Source organism: Anas platyrhynchos, chromosome 5, assembly GCF_047663525.1.
Source record: "Anas platyrhynchos isolate ZD024472 breed Pekin duck chromosome 5, IASCAAS_PekinDuck_T2T, whole genome shotgun sequence".
NCBI lineage: Eukaryota > Metazoa > Chordata > Aves > Anseriformes > Anatidae > Anas > Anas platyrhynchos.
The window spans coordinates 66,435,839-66,454,799 of NC_092591.1; the positions used below are offsets into that span (position 1 = coordinate 66,435,839).

General features: G+C 37.3%; 1 long non-coding RNA gene across 1 annotated transcript; it reads right to left on the reverse strand.

The window, feature by feature from the left end:
* Positions 1-2,072: 2,072 nt before the first annotated feature.
* On the reverse strand, positions 2,073-12,589 carry LOC140002701 (uncharacterized). Its single transcript, XR_011809958.1, has 3 exons — positions 12,013-12,589; positions 11,338-11,528; positions 2,073-8,362 (listed from the first exon to the last, which is right to left on the reverse strand). It is a non-coding gene; the product is annotated as an uncharacterized lncRNA (long non-coding RNA).
* Between the last annotated feature and the right edge of the window lie 6,372 nt (positions 12,590-18,961).

Genomic DNA, 18,961 nt, shown 5'->3' on the forward strand with positions numbered 1-18,961 from the left:
GGGTTCTCCTTGAGCCAGGGCATTGTAAGAACTCAGAGGGATATGGAGTAGGACGCTTGAAAAGTAGAATTTGAAAGAAAATTGAAAAGAAAATTTGAAAGGAAGATGCTTGAATAAGTAGAAGTAGTGTTACTGGGCTGTTTGGTTACTGGATTGTCTGCAATAAAAACCCTAAGTCTTTTGTAATAGTGCTAGAACATACAGGGAGAGGTACCTGCCCAAAGCAGCAATTCCACTCATCCCCCTTGCTCTAGGTGTTCTTACCCCTCTCTCTATCACGTAATACCCTATGACAGAAGTATCAAAGGCAGCTAGCTATCAAGGATTTAATATATGCTAAAAACATGAAAATGTGTTGATACCACTGCCAAAACTACAGTTCATATGGCTGTTAAATGGCTAGTGAATACCTCTTACACTAGGTTTTCCTGACAAAAATGAAGTGTAATTAGTGTAAAGTTACCGGCTGTGGAAAAGCAAATTAGGCAGGCCTTAGGTACTTGCAGGATTATATATTGAAGGGCAAGCCTTTGCTATATGAGGAGTTAAAACAGATTAAAAAAACGCTTAAAATTTAATAATATAAATTAAATATTGATTTTCAAATAACTGCTCTTGATACAGATTATGTACTTATTAAACATGTTACATGGAGAAGAGGCAGAACGTTGTCACATTTACAAGAAAGCTAGAGCACTGCTTGACTGAAACTAGCGGCTACATCAAACCTGCATCCTACTCATCCTAGTTATGTCTAATTCCACTAGGACAAAGCAATTACTTCTGAAAATCAGTCAGCATGGGATACTATAATGCTGGACAACCATTTAAGCCACACGTAACTTATAACAATTACTACAAAATATTAGTTACCTGTTGTAGGAATAGAAATGTTGTTTTTGCAGAGTTACATTGTTTAGAGGGAAGGAATGTGGTACTGAGATATGCTTACAGTGATAAGAAAGCTTAAGCAGGTGACCTTGTAAAATGCAGACAACCAGACTCCTTAGGACAATTAGGTGAAAATCACGGTGTTAAGTCAAGTCAGATAAGTGAAGAAACATTACCACTTCAAACAGTAAAAATGGCAAAAGGAAATTGAAATTTGACAGGCCAGCTACTGAAGGCCATGCATTGTTTGTGAAGCATCAGATAGATTGTGAACCTGGATTACCCACTCAGTGGGGAAACAGGGGAGGGTCCTGCCATCAAAAGGTATATAAACTGTGTTTTGGAACTAGTAGATGCACTCTCTCCTGCTTGTGGGGCGCCCGCCATTGCAATCGCGAATAAATTACTACTCCACTGAGATCCTCGCCTGAGCCTAAGTTATTGGCTATGGAGTGTTTCTCATACTGTGGAGAGAATCATATATTAAATCAGAATGTCAGAAAAAAGTGACTGACAGAATGATACAAGTTCACTCTTCTTTATGCAAGTTCCTTCTTCAGTCCAGCTGAGAGGAAAAACAAGCAATGCAAACCAGGGTTGGGTATGCAGTAAGGTTAAGGGATATTTTGACTTGAGAAACTAGCACAATGCTTTTATTCTGTGCCAAATCCTTAAGGGCTTCTTTAAAATTCATCAACAGACAATAATCTACAAAAAGAAGGGTGACATGAGTTCATGCTAAAAACAAAACAAAACAAAAAAAAAAACACATGACACTCCATTATCTCCACAAAAATGTTTTCCTCTTGCTGACAAATTTGTTATCATTCAAGATAACTAACTGCACAGCACTAAGTGCACCATACCACCACAGCAAGAAGTGTGTGTTCTTTATAGACACTCCTTTGGCATGTTTCATTTTGGTTCCAGAGCTTAATGAGCTACGAAGAGATATCATCTAGGTGAAAAAACTCAAAGGCTTGTAATGCAGTGTAAATACTAACTAGTCTAAAGTAATTCTCTGCTCTCTGCAAATTTCTGTAGGAAAGCATTACTGTTTGAGAAGGACTGTTAAAAAGGTTATTTGACTTTGGTGTTTTTGGTGTGTTTTTTTCCCACCCCTCCCCCCCCCCCACAGTTTATAAAGCTCAGTGATACTGACCATTAACGCAGGCTGAGGATCACCATAAGTGTTATTAATTATGATAGAAACTAGAGAGAAAGAAAAAATATCATCAAGATTCCCTTATTTCTTCCCTTATCATAATCAGGGCCCACTTTATTTTAAAGTTTGAAAGATGCAGTTGAATTTTTCTACAAGAGCATTAATAATTTCAGAACATGCTGTGATGAAGAGCTACCAATGATCTAAATAAAGAGACATAGCTTTTTTTTTTTTTTTCCCACCAAAAAATGAGAAAACAGTAGAAAGTGGTTCTGATTTCACAATATAAGAAGCCAGTAGGCCTAACAGCTTAAGTCATTTTCCCGAGGTTGCATAAAACACCATCCGAGTAAGGATCAGAACATCAGTCCTATTCCTGTTCTCTGCCCCATCTGCAAGGTTTGCTGCCTACAGCGTTAATAATAATACTAGGTACAAAACAGATTATCCTGTTTGGAGAAAAGTATGGCTGACATACAGGGATACTTCTCTAACTGGTTGTGATGTAAACAGTAGGCATATTTGAAAACATCATTAATGTTTCAAATGGGCATTATACTTCTCCAACAGTACAGAAATATTTTGGGAAATGTTATATTGAATTTCTGAGCACAGGTAAACAAGATAGATGTGTCTGTTATACCGTTTACAACTATATACAGAGTCTTTTGACATGCAAGACTTTGGTGCATTTTCTAAAATCAGAGTAGCTGGCATCCCATATGGCACAGCCTACATAAGGCATGAAAGCTTCTCCCAAAATACATTGATCTAATGAAATGCCAGCAACAAAGCTACATGTATTACAAACCTGTGAGAAAAATAAGCTGTGATCCTGTTTTTCCTAAGTATTTTCAGACCATGAATTGATGCTTTAGGCTAGTAGAAATTGGGCCACTTCAGGTAGTAATCAGAAACCTACCTCATATGTTAAGACTGTAATACCCGTCTTAATATTATTTCCCGTGCTCTGGAGCCATGACACACAGAAAACAAATGATTTAGCATATCCCAAGCATAATGCTCTTAGCGACCAGTAATGTCATGATGAAACAAGCTCTCCTTTTAATGTGGCTCTGAGTAAAACACAGTAGATTTTTCTCTTCTTCAAAAGGAAATGTTTTCTTAACATGCTGTTGCCCATAAACTTCAGGCATGGAATTACCAGCAGTGGAGGGATTCAAGAGAATTAAGGCCCCTGTTGGTATTGACTCACATCATGTGTACAAAACCCCAACAGCTAGGGAATACCTGTATCCCTGCTCTGCCTTTCCCCTGTCCTTTCCCTTTGTAGGGTTCTTCCTACTCCTGTTCATTCTCTGTATGGCATAATTTAAAATGGAAAATTTGTTGTTCTTAATAAAACTAACAAGACAGAAACGGAAATGTTGTCAGAGAAGTGTTTCTATAAAAGTTGTACTTTTCTATCATAAACTTCTGCAGTGCATGCAGTTAATCTTACCCATTTACATGGCTCCTTTGTCTCATGTATCATTAGCAGAACCGTTCATTAGTATCCAAACCCTGCAAGCAATGTGAAGCAATTTCTGCAACTGGTACCTGCATTCTGTCTGATGTAGCTGGGCAATTGAAGCTTGCACAACCTTGACTGCAAGTAACCAGAACAAGTTTGCAGAGCTGGCAGATAAGGTACCTCCACTTGAAAATTGTAATCTGAAATCAACATGCCACATTGATACAGGACCTTTAAAAAAAGTCAATTTTCTAAAACAAAATCTGGATGAACAACCGTTTACAAAAAGGAAAGGGATGGTCCAATGGGAACTTATCCTACCACAAGGTCATGAGTCACAAAAGCACTGCAAGAGGTATATGCATGCAAATAAACAACAACATATCAGCTATCTGCTGCTTTTATTCCATTGCATGCATAATGATAATTATAACCTGATCGCACAGGATCAAATCAAGGGTTTTTGTAGGTGTTCACAGAACAGCTTCACTTGCTGCCACTTCTGATGTATTTCAAAGTAAATGTGAACTTACAGTCAGAATTATACATTTTGCCTTAACATTTTGAGCAACACATAGCAGTTTTACTGGTTATACATGCCTTTTCAGAATGTCAAGGATGCACAGCAATACCTATTATGTAATTGATTTAAAGATCATAGCCGAAATTTCTTTAAGTGGTATATTCTTCATTGCAGTGCTGGATGCATGGGGGATCCTTCCGCCTATCGTGCATGTTCGAAATGACAAACTATCTCGTATTTATACAGTGAAACAATAAATATTCTATTAGCACCTATACATATTCATTACCTAACCCCGCCTACTCTCGCTTCGTATGCTAATTAGCTTATCAGTCCTTGCGCTTGTGCAAAGCCTTCCAAGAATTGTGGGCCGGGGTCTTCAAAATGTGGGCAGTGGTCTTAAGTTACCTCAAGTCTCAGCCTGACTGAGGGTTAACGGATAACGGGATGTTTTCAAATAATAAAATGCTTAAACATAACAGAAGGTCTACAGATAACCAGATGTCATTTACTTTGCCCTTGCTAACTTTTAACCACAAGTTCTATTCTATCCTAAAGTGAGTTTATACAATATCATTCCACAAGTTTTATTCTATCCTAAAGTGAGTTTATACTATATCATTACCCCCTTTTCTGGAAAATCTAGTAAATTCTTTTACTTAATACGGAAATTTTCTTCCCAGTCTTTATGATATGTACCCCTCAACACCTTGCCATGCACATTTGTCAAGGAGGCTAACATGGACATTCGTTGTAACAATTTCCAATTCCAAACAAGTAATACAAAAGACAATATTAAACTTATACCAACTAATATCAATAAAACAATAATTGGGTGACTCAATGTGTTCAAAATCCCAGTTGCAGTTGGCGACCATCCAAAAAGTGTATCCCACCAGCTGTGACTTGTGTTTTTTTTTTTTTTTTTTTTTTAACTAGTTGCTTCACTAGTGTGAGGTTCATCCCAATAGGTGTAGGTAGTAACTTATGATACATTGTGTTGTTAGACTTGATCAGCTGGTGGGATACCACTGGTGCCAAATATAGAATATCACACCCGACGATTCTAACAAAGTTACAAATACAGAAATTAGAATGATGTTTGCTATGGAGAGTTATGTTCTCCTTATCTACTTCTACAAAATCACAAGCAGTTCTTAAACACACACACCCTTGACCAACATATACAAGCACATTCTTTTGACTAGTATTTGGATGAATTTCAAAGTGACAGATACCTTGCTCCGTGTCAAAACATACATCCTGAGCCTCAATTGTATTGCTTTCACAAATAAATCCTTGTTGTTCCCCGGTAACACATGATTCTAGATTTACAGACTGCCATTTCCCATTCTCCATCTGTATAGTAAGCACAAAGGCAGTAGCCATGTTAACAATGGGCATAAGTACAATTTACCAGGGTCCACAAGGACTGGAACTTCTCAAAATCATTGGCATTGTCCCAAATTGCCTTTTGGACTTCAGCTGGAAAAAATGCCTTCACTTCCTTCCCTAATGATCAAGGCAGCCGTTGCCTGCAACCATAACTGTGCTTGCATACAACTAAGAGCTAAGGATACATTATCTTGTGTCCTCTCTTCTCCTAATTTTCGCCCTTCTGATGGTTTATGTAAATAGTTACCATTTGTTCACCAGATGACCATAACTGTTAACTTTCCATTAAAGTTCTTATCCTCTGTTGTTACGGCTTTAGTTCAAGGCCACCCACCATTCTCTATTATCACAGAGGCACCTTCTTGAATCACAATTACAACTATAAGCCATAAAAACATAACAATTCTATGAACAAATTTTCTGCCAACCATATTACCAAATACTCCCAACCATAATGTCCTCATCTTGTTCGACTAAGCTTTAGTTTCAGTTCTTTGTCACCTAGTGTTACTTTCCAAGGAGCTCCTGGAACCTTCTTCACTCGGGAACAGTGGATCCAAGCGGCTTGTTCTCTAATCTTGATAGCAGTGTGAGTTGTCAGCAACACTTGATACAGTCCATTCCATTTTTCCTCTAGGGGTTGTCCTGAAAACGTCTTTATATATATATTCCGCAGGCTTAAAGGGGTGGATTGGTTGATCCAACCCTCTAGCCCTGGTCCCTAACACAAATTTATGTACTTTATTTAATTGTTTTTGAAGTTCAGTTATATAAGTATATAAATATTCTGATCCCAGCTGCATTAGATCCTCTCCACTAAATAGAAATTGATATGGCCTTCCATATAAAATTTCAAAGGGATTCAAATTCTCCTTTACTCTAGGTTTAACTCTAATTCTAAGTAATGCTAAAGGGAGGGATTGAGGCCATGACAAATTAGCCTCTTGTCCGATTTTAGCTATTTGTTGTTTAATTAAATGGTTCATTTTTCTACCTGTCCACTTGCCTGAAGTCTATAAGGAGTATGCAGTTGCCAATCTATCTTTAGAATCTTACTTATCTGTTGTACCACTTGCACACAAAAATGTGAACCTCTCTCAGAAGACATTGCTACTGGAATCCCAAAGCATGGTATTATTTCATTTAACAAGACTTTAACCACTTCTCTTGCTTTGTTTGTTCGACAAGGAAAAGCTTCGGGCCATCCTGAAAACATGTCAGTCAGAACCAGTAAATAACAAAACCCCCCTTTTCTAGGGAGTTCTGAAAAAATCAATTTACCACTGTTGTCCCAGATAATTTCCTTTACCGATTATTCCAAATTTTATTCTGTTCCTGGTATTGGGGTTGTTACGTAAACAGATGCTACATTGTTAAGTTACTTGTTTTATTGCTGTGTATAAATTTCGTCCCACTAATGTCTGACTCATGCTCTTATGCAATGTGTCAGCTCCCCGATGTGTTTTATTGTGTTCTGTAAGAACTACGGGCCATATCAAATTAGAGGGTATTATTACACAGTTATCTTTTAAATATACTCATCTATCTGGTTTCATTTTACCTTTCAAATCTTCAATTAATTTTAAGTCTTCTTTTGTATAATTTGGCTTTTTGGTTCACGTATATAGTTTGGATTTTACCATCTGGTATTAAAGACAATGACTTCACCTCAGTTATTTCAGCTGCCTGTTTAGCCTCCTGATCTGTCAATCGATTTCCAATTTCAAAATCAGCGTTTCCCTTTTGGTGTCCTTGACAACGCACGATAGCTACCTTTTCTGATTGTTTTACAGCCTCTAACAATTTTAAAATTTCTTCAGGATGTTTTTTTTGTTTTCCCTGAGCAGTCAGCAATCCACGTTCTTTCCAAATCACTCCATGAGCATGTATCATGCCGAATGCATATTTAGAATCTGTCCAAATATTTATTTTCCTTCCTGCTGCCAGTTCCAATGCTCACGTAAGTGCAATTACCTCTGCTTTCTGGGTGGACATCCCAGGGAGTAATGGTTTGGACTCGATTACCTGTTGAGCAGTTGTAACAGTGTATCCTGCCTTACGTTGTTCTTGTTTTACAAAGCTGCTTCCATCAGTATACCAAGATTCATCAGCATCTTCTAAAGGTTCTTCCTTAAGATCGGGTCAATTAGAATACACAGTCTCCATTGTTTCTGTACAATCATGGGTTATAGGTTCATCCAGAGTTCCGCTAAGGAAGGAAGCTGGATTTGCAACGTTAGTGACCACAATTTCCACATCATCTTTTTCTACTAATATTGCTTGATATTTTAAAAATCTTTGTGGTGAAAGCCAATGGTTTCCTTTTTGTTCCAAAACTGTTGAGACCGTATGGGAGACTAACACTATCATTTTCTGTCCCATTGTAAACTTCCGAGCTTCTTGTATATTGATAACAACAGCTGCAACAGCTCGAAGGCATCTGGGCCATCCTTTACTTACTTCATCTAATTATTTAGAGAAGTAAGTTACTGCTCGTTTATAGGGACCCAATCTTTGTGCTAGTACTCCCAAAGCTATCCCTTGTCTCTCATAAGAAAACAACCAAAAGGGTTTCGAGAGATCCGGTAATCACAAAGCCGGAGCTTGCATTAATTCTCGTTTAAGTTGTTTAAAGGTGTTTCGTGCCTCTCCAGTCCAGACTAACTTTGACTGATTACTCTTTATCAATTCATATAGAGGCTTTACCATTAGTCCATAATTATAAATCCAAAGGCGACACCAACCTGTCATTCCTAAAAAGGTTCGTAGCTCCTTTACCGTTTGGGGTTTTGGAGTCCGGCAAATGACTTCCTTACGTTCAGTTCCTAGTTCTCGCTGACCTCCCGAAATTCCACATCCCAAGTAGGTCACGTGTTGTTGAACGAGCTGGACTTTCTGTTGAGAGACTCGATATCTATTTAAACCCAGAAAATTAAGGAGATTTATAGTCCATTGAATACAACTCTCTTTAGTCTTGGTAGCTATTAAGAGATCATCTATGTATTGTAACAAAGCCCCTTCAGTGTCCGGAGGTATCCGAGTTTCAAGTTCCTTTGCTAATTGGTTTCCAAAAATAGTGGGGCTATTCTTGAATCCTTGAGGTAGCACTGTCCACGTAACCTGTGTCTTTCTGCCTGAGTCAGGGTTTTCCCATTCAAAGGCAAATAGGTTTTGGCTTTCAGTGGCTAAAAGTGGGCAGAAGAAGGCATCTTTTAAATCCAGTACGGTAAACCAGACTTGATTATTCCTTAATTTAGTCAGCAAAGTATAAGGGTTTGCCACTACTGGATGTATATCCTCAGTGATCTTATTTATGGCCCTTAGATCCTGAACTAGCCTATATCTTTTTCCATCTGCCTTTTTAATTGGCAATATGGGTGTATTGTATTCTGATTCGCATTCAATCAATAATCCATACTGTATAAATCTATCAATTATCTCTTTAATTCCTTTCCTATCTTCTATCCTCAAAGGATATTGCTTAACCTTAACAGGTTTCTCTCCTGGCTTTAATTTAATAATTATTGGGGTCACATTTTTAGCTCTTCCAGAGACTTCAGTGGCCCAAACTCCTGGATATACTTGATTTATGATCTCTAAGGGTATTTCACTTTTAGGGTCGGTTTGTATTAGTGCCAGGCTTAACACATTTATTAGTTGTTCTTCTCCTATCCTTAATTCCATTTTCCTTTTTTTGAAGATAATTTCTGCTTCTAATTGTTCTAACAGATCTCAACCTAATACAGATTTCGGAGATCCAGGTAGATATAAAAACCTATGTATCCCCATTTGTTTCCTGTTATAAATGAGGTCTGAATTTTGTAATATTTATAAAACAAATATTTCTAAAAGGTATATAAAAGGCAAGTAAACAGCGCTGGGTGTGCAGGGAGTCTACGCTCCACCAACACGCACACACAAACATCAAACGTTCTAAATACATGTATACAGAACATTGCTTTACATAATAACCTGAGTATGCCTATACATACATACAATCAGGATAGGTAACAAACAATCCTTTAAGTTCCATAACTTAACAGTCCCCATTCTGCCAGCCTGTTCCTCTTCACTTCTTTTTCCTGCTTCTGTACTGATGTAACTTCATAGTGTTGCTTTTTTGTTTGTTTGTTTGTTTTTTCTTGAGGGCAGGTTCCCCTCTAATACCCTTCTCTCCACAGCAGTTCTTTTCAAAACAACTTTTTAATTGGTCAAACAACTTTGAATGTAACAACAACAGCAAACACCCAGAAACATCCATGCCTTAACGGCTGGAGAACAAGAAACCACCTGAAGAACAAGAAACCCCAGACTGCATGGAGTCTCCTGAATCACCCTTCTTTGTTAATATCAACCATTTTCTTGACACGAATTACCACTCCATATATAACATTTCCCCAACTTGTACTTCAAAGGTTCACAAAAATAAGCCTTTTCGGTTGCACCCTTTTACCCTAACAAAATCATTCTGTAAAGGCATTAATGCTTGATTTAGAACTGAATACGTCGCCCCATATCAATAAGAAACTTCACTTCTGTTCCTCTCCTAACTTCATTATAATCAGTGGAGGATCTGCTAGGGTAGATTCCCCAGGTCCCCATTAGACCTGTTGAAATCAGGGGCCGATGATTACCCTAGAAAAAGGCTAGTCAATTTGTCCTCTGAAGCCAGGTCCAAACCGTTTTGTTTTTTTTTCTTTCTTCCCCATTACATTTCAGAGTTGGTCCAAAAATTCCACAGGGTTTTTTTTTAGACCTTGTTGGAAGCATATTCTCAATTCCCAATTCGTCCAGATTCTAGTATTTACTTAACCGTTCATAATTTTCAGGATGATTAGGGTCTTAGTGGGGGTCGGTCAGGAAAATGCAATTGTCCACAGTTCCCTGAGCGATCCCATCGGCAATCTGAGCTCACACATGAACTCAGGTTGTTTTAAGAGTTAACTGCTTTTCTGTTTCTGTGACAACTCTCTAGGACCCATCATGATCCCTTTGCCCCAGAGGGCTAACACCCAAGATTTTAAGGTCTCAGCCCCGGGCTGAGGCAGAACTGTTAACATTCCTACATCCTCTTTCCCTGCTCATTCAACTTCAAACACCTTTAACGCTTTCAATAACCCTTTTAACACTTCCTTTATCTTTCTCCAGCCTGTACTTTTCTAATGCCAGCATCAAAGGCGCAGTCAGGACCAACTTAATTCCGTACCTTTTCCCTTCAAGATGCTGAAACAACATCAGTATACAACATTCCATCCTATTTTCCTTCTCAAAAACAACATTGACTGTAGCAAAGTATTATAGTTTAAAGCTCCATTAAAAGGCCACTTTTTTCAACATTCCAGCTTATAAAGCAGCCACCATTGATTACAATATTTTATCAGAGTTTTCTTATTTTCACTTCCACCCGGAGCCCCCCCTATATCCTTCCAATGACTCAAAATACAGCCCAACATACTTTTCTTAGGAATTTCACTGCTTTCTCGACCCTCCATTTTCTAATTCACAATTTCAGAATATATGTATCACTTACAAAACTGTGGGCACGCAGGTATCTTTCAATAGTGATGTCACAAAACTACTATTATTACCAGGAGATATTGCCAAAGTCACAATAACAATAATCAGAGTCAAATTCCACATGCGATAGGTAAGAAAACCGAAATATGTAACACTGTAACGATATCTTTCTTATAACAACGTCACAAAACTTATTATTATCACCAAGAAAATAGCCAAAATCACAGTAACAATAACCAGAGTTAAATACCACACTCCATGAGTCAGAAAACCAAAATAGGCAACACAATTCCAGATGGACCTTAAAGCGAGCTCTTTCCTTAAGGTCCCCAAATATACTTATGGTGCTTACCACAAAGTATATATATATACCTTCTCTCGGGTCCAGAGAAGGGCGACGAAGCTGGTGAGGGGACTGGAGAACAAGTCCTACGAGGAGCGGCTGAGGGAGCTGGGCTTGTTCAGCCTGGAGAAGAGGAGGCTCAGGGGCGACCTTATGGCTCTTTACAGATACCTTAAAGGAGGCTGTAGCGAGGTGGAGGTTGGTCTGTTCTCCCAAGTGCCTGGTGACAGGATGAGGGGGAATGGGCTTAAGTTGCGCCAGGGGAGTTTTAGGTTAGATGTTAGGAAGAACTGCTTTAAAGAAAGGGTTGTTAGACACTGGAACAGGCTGCCCAGGGAAGTGGTGGAGTCACCATCCCTGGAAGACTTTAAAAGATGTTTAGATGTAGAGCTTAGGGATATGGTTTAGTGGAGACTGTTAGCGTTAGGTCAGAGGTTGGACTCAATGATCTTGAGGTCTCTTCCAACCTAGAAATTCTGTGATTCTGTGATATACCAAATACTGCCTTGCAGAAGATCACCTTCTGACTTACAGACAGTTCCAGATCCAGATGGACCTTAAGGTACCCAAATATACTTCTGGTACTAACCACAAAGTATATACCAAATACTGTCCTGCAGAAGATCACCTTCCGACTTAACGGACAGTTCCAGATGACCGGTCTACCAGAAAACCAAACCAGAATAAAGAATATACTCACTTACAATGATGGGGTCCTTGTCTGCCTCTGCAGTGATCCAGTGAGTCGAGAAGTCCCTCCAGGAAATCCCGGGGGTACCCTAGAGAGTCCTGTCCCCAGCGGGTCCTGCGGACCGGCAGAGAGGTTGTCCCACCTGGGTTGCCAAATTGATTTAAAGATTATAGCCGAAATTTCTTTAAGTGGTATATTCTTTATTGCAGCGCTGGATGCACGGGGGATCCTTCCGTCTATCGTGCATGTTCGAAATCATAGAATCATAGAATATCCTGAGTTAGAAGGGACCCTTAAGGATCATCAAGTCCAATTCTTGACACCGCACAGGTCTACCCAAAAGTTCAGACCATGTGACTAAGTGCACAGTCCAATCTCTTCTTAAATTCAGACAGACTCGGTGCAGTGACCACTTCCCTGGGGAGCCTGTTCCAGTGTGCAACCACCCCCTCTGTGAAGAACCCCCTCCTGATGTCAAGCCTATATTTCCCCTGCCTCAGGGGAAATTTCATTGTTTGAAATGACAAACTATCTCGTATTTATACAGCGAAACAATGAATATTCTATTAGCACCTATACATATTCGTTACCTACCCCCCCCCCCCCCCCCCCCCTCCCCCCCCCCCCGCCTACTCTCGCTTCGTATGCTAATTAGCTTATCAGTCCTTGCGCTTGTGCAAAGCCTTCCAAGAATTGTGGGCCAGGGTCTTCAAAATGTGGGCAGTGGTCTTTGGGAGGAAGGCCGTAGGTCTTCCTCGTAATGCACTTTTCACCTTTGCTTAATCAGTTGTTTTCCAAGCTATAAAAATGCTGAGTTGTCTTTCGGTTTAACTGAGGGTCGGCAGATAACAGGATGTCTCAGTTAACAAGACATAACAGACCGTTGACTCAAGTTATCTCAAGTCTCAGCCTGACTGAGGGTTAACGGATAACGGGATGTTTTCAAATAACAAAATGCTTAAACATAACAGAAGGTCTACAGATAACCAGATGTCGTTTACTTTGTCCTTGCTAACTTTTAACCACAAGTTCTATTCTATCCTAAAGTGAGTTTATACAATATCATTCCACAAGTTTTATTCTATCCTAAAGTGAGTTTATACTATATCATAATCTATTAATATCTGTAAGGTGATGGATTCATATCTTGGAAAACATTTACAGAAGATAAATAATAGAACAGTTAAAAGTTATAAAACATCTGTGCAGATGTGTGTTTCTCAAGATCTAGGACTGCGAACCAAGTCTTGCTTGTTTGTCTATGTTTAACACAAAGGAAGTCTCACAGCTGAGCAGTGCCTGATAAAGTAAGTACATGCACCCAGGTGATACAAAGTATACAATTGCTCCTATTCATAGCAGCAGATAATTTACCACTGACTGAAAGAGAACACAATCCAGGTCATACTCATGTTGCACGAACAACGTGCTAACCAAAAATAGTATTTCAAATTGGTTCCAAATGTCTGACCCTTCAACTCAGTAAATGAAGTCAACATGATCAACAAAAGGAGGAAAGAAAAAGGGCAGTTGTATTTGGTCAGAAATTATTTAGAACTGGGAGAAATAAGGGAGACTGGTTGGCAATGGACAAGTAACTAGTAGCAAGAATATGTGCCTAATGATAGGAAGACATGGAAATAGAGACAGATGAAGAGTTAAGATGGAACGAAGGGAACAGGAGAGACCAGGCAGGAGAAAGATTAGTCAGGTATGGAAGCAGAAAACTGATTTTTTTCACTCAGTTATCTGCTTCCATACCTGACTGATCTCTGTGAGCTGTTTGTTGGGGAGCAGAACAAAACCACAGACAGAAAGGAAGATGATAATCCTTGACCATGCCTATCTACACTGTGAGAAAAATAATGTAGTTTTGTGACTCAAGCCAAAGATAGGGGTGAAATGTGGCAAATAGATGATAAAGGAACACACAGGTTGGCACAGAAGCTGTGTGTTTATGTGAAGCCTTACCTGGATAGGAAGCTGGGAAGAAACCTAGAGCTGAAGGCCTAGCAGAGCAGTAAGTCAAGAAGTCACAGACACAAGAGATAACACTGAAAGCATTAGACCAAGTCAGCAGAAGGGGCTGAGCAACAGAAAAAAACAAAAACAAACAAACAAACAAAAACACAACCATGACATACTGAGAGCATGGAGGTGGTAAAAAGAAGAGGGAAGATATGCAGTGCTGATGGGAGTAAGGACAGTTACTGAGACTCTAGAGAAGCAAGGCTTCACTAAACTAGAGGTGAAGAAAAACTTCTATGAAAAGTATAAAAGGAGATTCTTTTTTGACTGACCAAATGTCAAAGTGGAATTTGAATCATTAATGAGAAAAATCAAAACTAAAGCAAAAAAATGGGAAGAGGACAAATAATGCTTTGTTTAGAGAGGTGAGATAAGATACAGCCTTCTTGTGTTAAGCATATGCATTCTCTTTTCCTGAGACTGAGAAATGTCATTACAATAGCTAAACTAGACTCTGTTGCACATCTGGTGTATCTTGTGAAGTGAATCTATGCTACCACATTGTTCTGTTTTAAAATTACACAGAGCAAAGTCAAACATCTGGTAAAAGAAAATTAGTTTTACTATTTGTATAGCTAGTTCTTACAGTTTTCAGTGCTTAATAAAAAACATGACCAAAGGAACTAAGTATTTATAAGTAGAACCACAGTGCCAATCACAGAAATATCTCACAATTTGAAATGCATACAGGCATTTCTTCAAAGCAGTATGTATTACCTTCATAAACAAGCATTTGTCTACATTGCAACTTCACTTCTCTAACAGCTACAAACAGCAGCACAGTTCAAAAATTCGTTTTTCTGGCACTCAAAAGTTCATGCTTCAACATGTAGATTACAACTTTCAGAAAATAAATTTATGATTAATCTGAAAATGCATGCATAAGATATGCATCTCTATTACATCAGCTATGCTTATATGACAGATTCACCTTAGCAATTTAATTAAAATGTTGATTTATATGGAATTAAAAGAAAAAACAAACAACAGTTGGTAGGAATGGGAAATCAAAACTAGAAGGTCCCCATTTGCCTAGACTTCTGAAATTGTTACACTAAAACAGCATATAAAGAGAATGGCTGCTCTTGATGCACATCGAATTATAGTTTTCTTTATAACTTCTGGTAGAAAATAACTTTGACTTTATTCATTTCTATGTGTATTTCAGATTGTCTTCAACTTAAATTACAGAAGCATACAGGCAGATGTAATTATTTGTATATTTGTTTGTATGTGCAGGAGATTACTGTCTCTTCCTCCATAATCAGAAATAAGTATTTTGAGTTTTATTACCCTAACAAAGCAGAGTATAGAACAATAGTCTAGAAAACTAGTATCCTACCTAACAGAACAAGGTAATTTAAGCATTCAGAAGTATTTCTAGTATTTTCTTGGCTCTAAAATAAATGGTGGCTGACAATTTTAGAACATTTCCGGTTGTCTTTGCTCCATAAGGGAAGGCAAGCACTTGTAACTGTCGTTAAGTCCTGGATATTCTCTATAATACCATCAGGAACAATGCCCCACCTCTGTACACACAGAGCAGTTTGTATCATGTGTACCCCTGACATAAACATGTTCTCCCTCAGGCATGTCTTACTCCTCTTTTTTACTCACAGATTAGTTTTCAATCCAATGAATAATTCTTTGTGCTTAATCTTTAAAGCTTCTTAAAAACTTCAACTGTAAAAATAATTCCAGAATGTTATTATTACCATTCTACTGATCAGGAAGCAGAATAAGGACATCCACAGATTTTATGTTCACTGAGCAGCAAAAAAAAATAATGATAATAATCCCAGTCTTCTGCTCAAATTCTACATCATTCATGTTCCAAGGTGACCCAACTTCTCAAAAATGCAACAGGAAAGAATATGGCATGGAACTCCTAGTCATTGCAAGTTACGTTATTGGATATCATCAGGGAACTTGCAGTGCTAGCTTTAATAAAACTGTAATAAGCCATTTTGTTTCATGAAAAATTTGTTTACTGGTATCTTTACATTTCCAGAGGAATTAGAAAGTCATTACTATAGCTGTAAGCAGGATTCAAAATACTGTGTGTCAAAGTTTTTAGTTTTGGAAGCAGAGTGCTATTCTAGACAGCCCTCAATGTATTTTGCATGCTTACTGTAACACTGAATATTGGTATACTGCAATAAATTGTATTTTATCTTTTCTTCCATCACGTTCCAAGCTGTTAATCTTTGCTAACACCAACTTCAGTGATAGTTAGTAAATAAAGTTGTTTGAAATTAAATGAATTACTGTGTGTAAAGAATCACACAGGGATTTTCCTGCTAGTTTTTTGACATGATTAGAATTTACCTTTTTCCAAAATCAGACCTCTAAATCCAGTATATTCATATAGAAACAATGCCTTCTGAAACAGAGACATCTTTCACATATTTATTACTGTATAAAAGCCTTGCCTACTGACAACAGTATGGTATAAAAAAATGAAAATGAAATTGTATTCTCTCCTCTCTTAAAATGTCTTGGCAGAAGTGCATTGAAACAGGGAATGTTAAACAGCGAATTAATCTCTAATTCCATAAAATCTCTCTCTATATATAGTATTTGACATGTATATAGTATTTGACAAAAAGATCTTTGAATACCACAACAGGTAACTATGAAGAAGTTACTCTTTATGTTAAAGATTTCAGTTTTTAAAAGTTATTCTATGGTATTAATGACTTTAACTCAGCCATCAATCTACAGTAAATTTGATTTTAAGCTATATTTTCTGATTTGTTCCTTGCTTTGGAAATGAACAAATAGTCTTCAAAATAGGACAAACAAAGAAAAAAATTAAAAGACTATATAAAATTTTGAGGCTAGGAAGAAAAAAGACCTAAGTGAGTGAATAGAGAGAGAAGTAAGCAGCTTCAAAAGTCTGACGCTTTTGAACATATATACTTTTTCTTGCTTTACATTTACAGAAATTACGGTATCTTATTTATGTCAAATTTATTTGAAAAGACCAACAGAAAGAAAGAGAAACCAATATTTTTACTTATTTTTTTTTTATAATTCAATACAGGAATTTAGTTACAAAAGTAACTACAGTCAAAACTACAACGGTAGTTTGTAATTTTAAAAGATTGCTTTATTTTACCAATAATCTTTTTTATGTTTAAAGTACTCACTGTCACTTAAAATTAGCTCTAGTCTATCCTACAACAAACCTGCTATGCCAATTGAAATAAACAATTGTCAAGTAAAATGAGCTTTAATATTGCAGGAGTATGAAGAAAGAATATTTTCACTATGTTTACATATCTTATATTGCAAAAAATTCTAAAGTATTTGGTGTACTTTATTCTCAACATACAATTTAGTTCATTTTTATGTACTGACCACACACTTGGCAGATACTGAGTAAGATTTCCTAATTGAATATGAAGTTTCCAACTCCTGATAGCTAAGAAAACATTACTATTCTGTTGGTTCAACCTCATGTGTGTCAAAAAGATGTTGCTGGTTATGCCTACACTATTTTAATTCTAAGGTGCTGAAAAATATTACAACATTATAACATTGTTAGTAAATGTTTTCATTTTACTAATATGTCACATTTGCTTGCAGGACACCTGAAACTATTTCAGAGCCCAGTGAAAGGATGGGATATTATTGCCGTAAAGACAAAAACACTGCGGCTATACTCTTTAGCTAAACTTTTTCTTAGGTGGTGAATGTAAATAAAAATGAAGAAGCCTATATCATTATCTTCTATACCCCTTTTCAAATTTATATTTTATTTACGTACAGTTCTAAAGCACTGTTTCTCAAAACAGATACCACTTTATGCTAGCTTCTGTTTAAGTTTTTTGATTTCTTCTAATACTTACTCTACTCATTTCACGAAGTATCACTGTATCATTATTTGTGTCAGTAAATGTATTGAACATTATGGCTTTACAAATTTTCAAAGAAAAAGATTAAAAACACAATGAACTTTACATATATCACTGAGGTTTTTTTTTAAACATCTGCAACAGATTATACGCAAAAAGCCTCTTGCCAGGGAACACAGAAGAGGCCCTGTGGTGTTTCCACACCCAGACAATTAAAGGATTACTACTATTAAAAAACAAGGCTTTCTTTGGAAACATAGATTTAAGCGCATTATCTGAAATTGGTAGGGATCATCTTTCCTTGTAAAATGCCAGTAGACTTGCTGACATCAAATATGGAACTTGCACCTTTGAGATCAACATAAACTTCAGAGGTTTCTTTAACAAGACAAACCAGGTCCTATAGCAGTTTCTATCAGTGCAGAAATGTGATTCATATATTTCCCATTTGTCTCTTTATAGTACTAGTAATGAGTAAATCCCCTCCATTTTTCTCTTCAACAACTAAGTACTTGTGTCCAGAGTGAAAAATATATCTAATTTTTCTTGTGTCTAAGACAACTGATTATAAAGAAAAGGATTTGCTTGGCTATTCAAAACTATCTTTGCATAGCACAAAATATTTTTTGTTGTAGTTTTTGTTTTACATAAACTAAAAAGTGCAAAACTAACACTAGTTAATCGTGTCCACTGGTTTTTATATCATGCAGGCCCTTAAGTGCTTTGGTAGGTAGATGACAGTAAGTTGATAGAAAATAATTAAGACATGGTAGGAATACAACAAATGCAGTGTGTATTACACAGTGAGTAATGAGACCTGCATAGTTCTTATCATCATTGAGGACTGAAAAATGGCACAGCGTACATAAAGATACTATGGCAGACTTTCATGTATTAAAGATAAAAGAGACATCTTGGACTACATCATGCACAAAGAACAAAAATACATGCATATATGTTCTTCAGGTCCAGACTCGGACTTAGTGACATCAACATAACCCGCCATAACTCTTCTGAATTCAGTTTGACTAATGTGGCTCATAGATCAGCCAAACACAAACCAAGATTGCTATG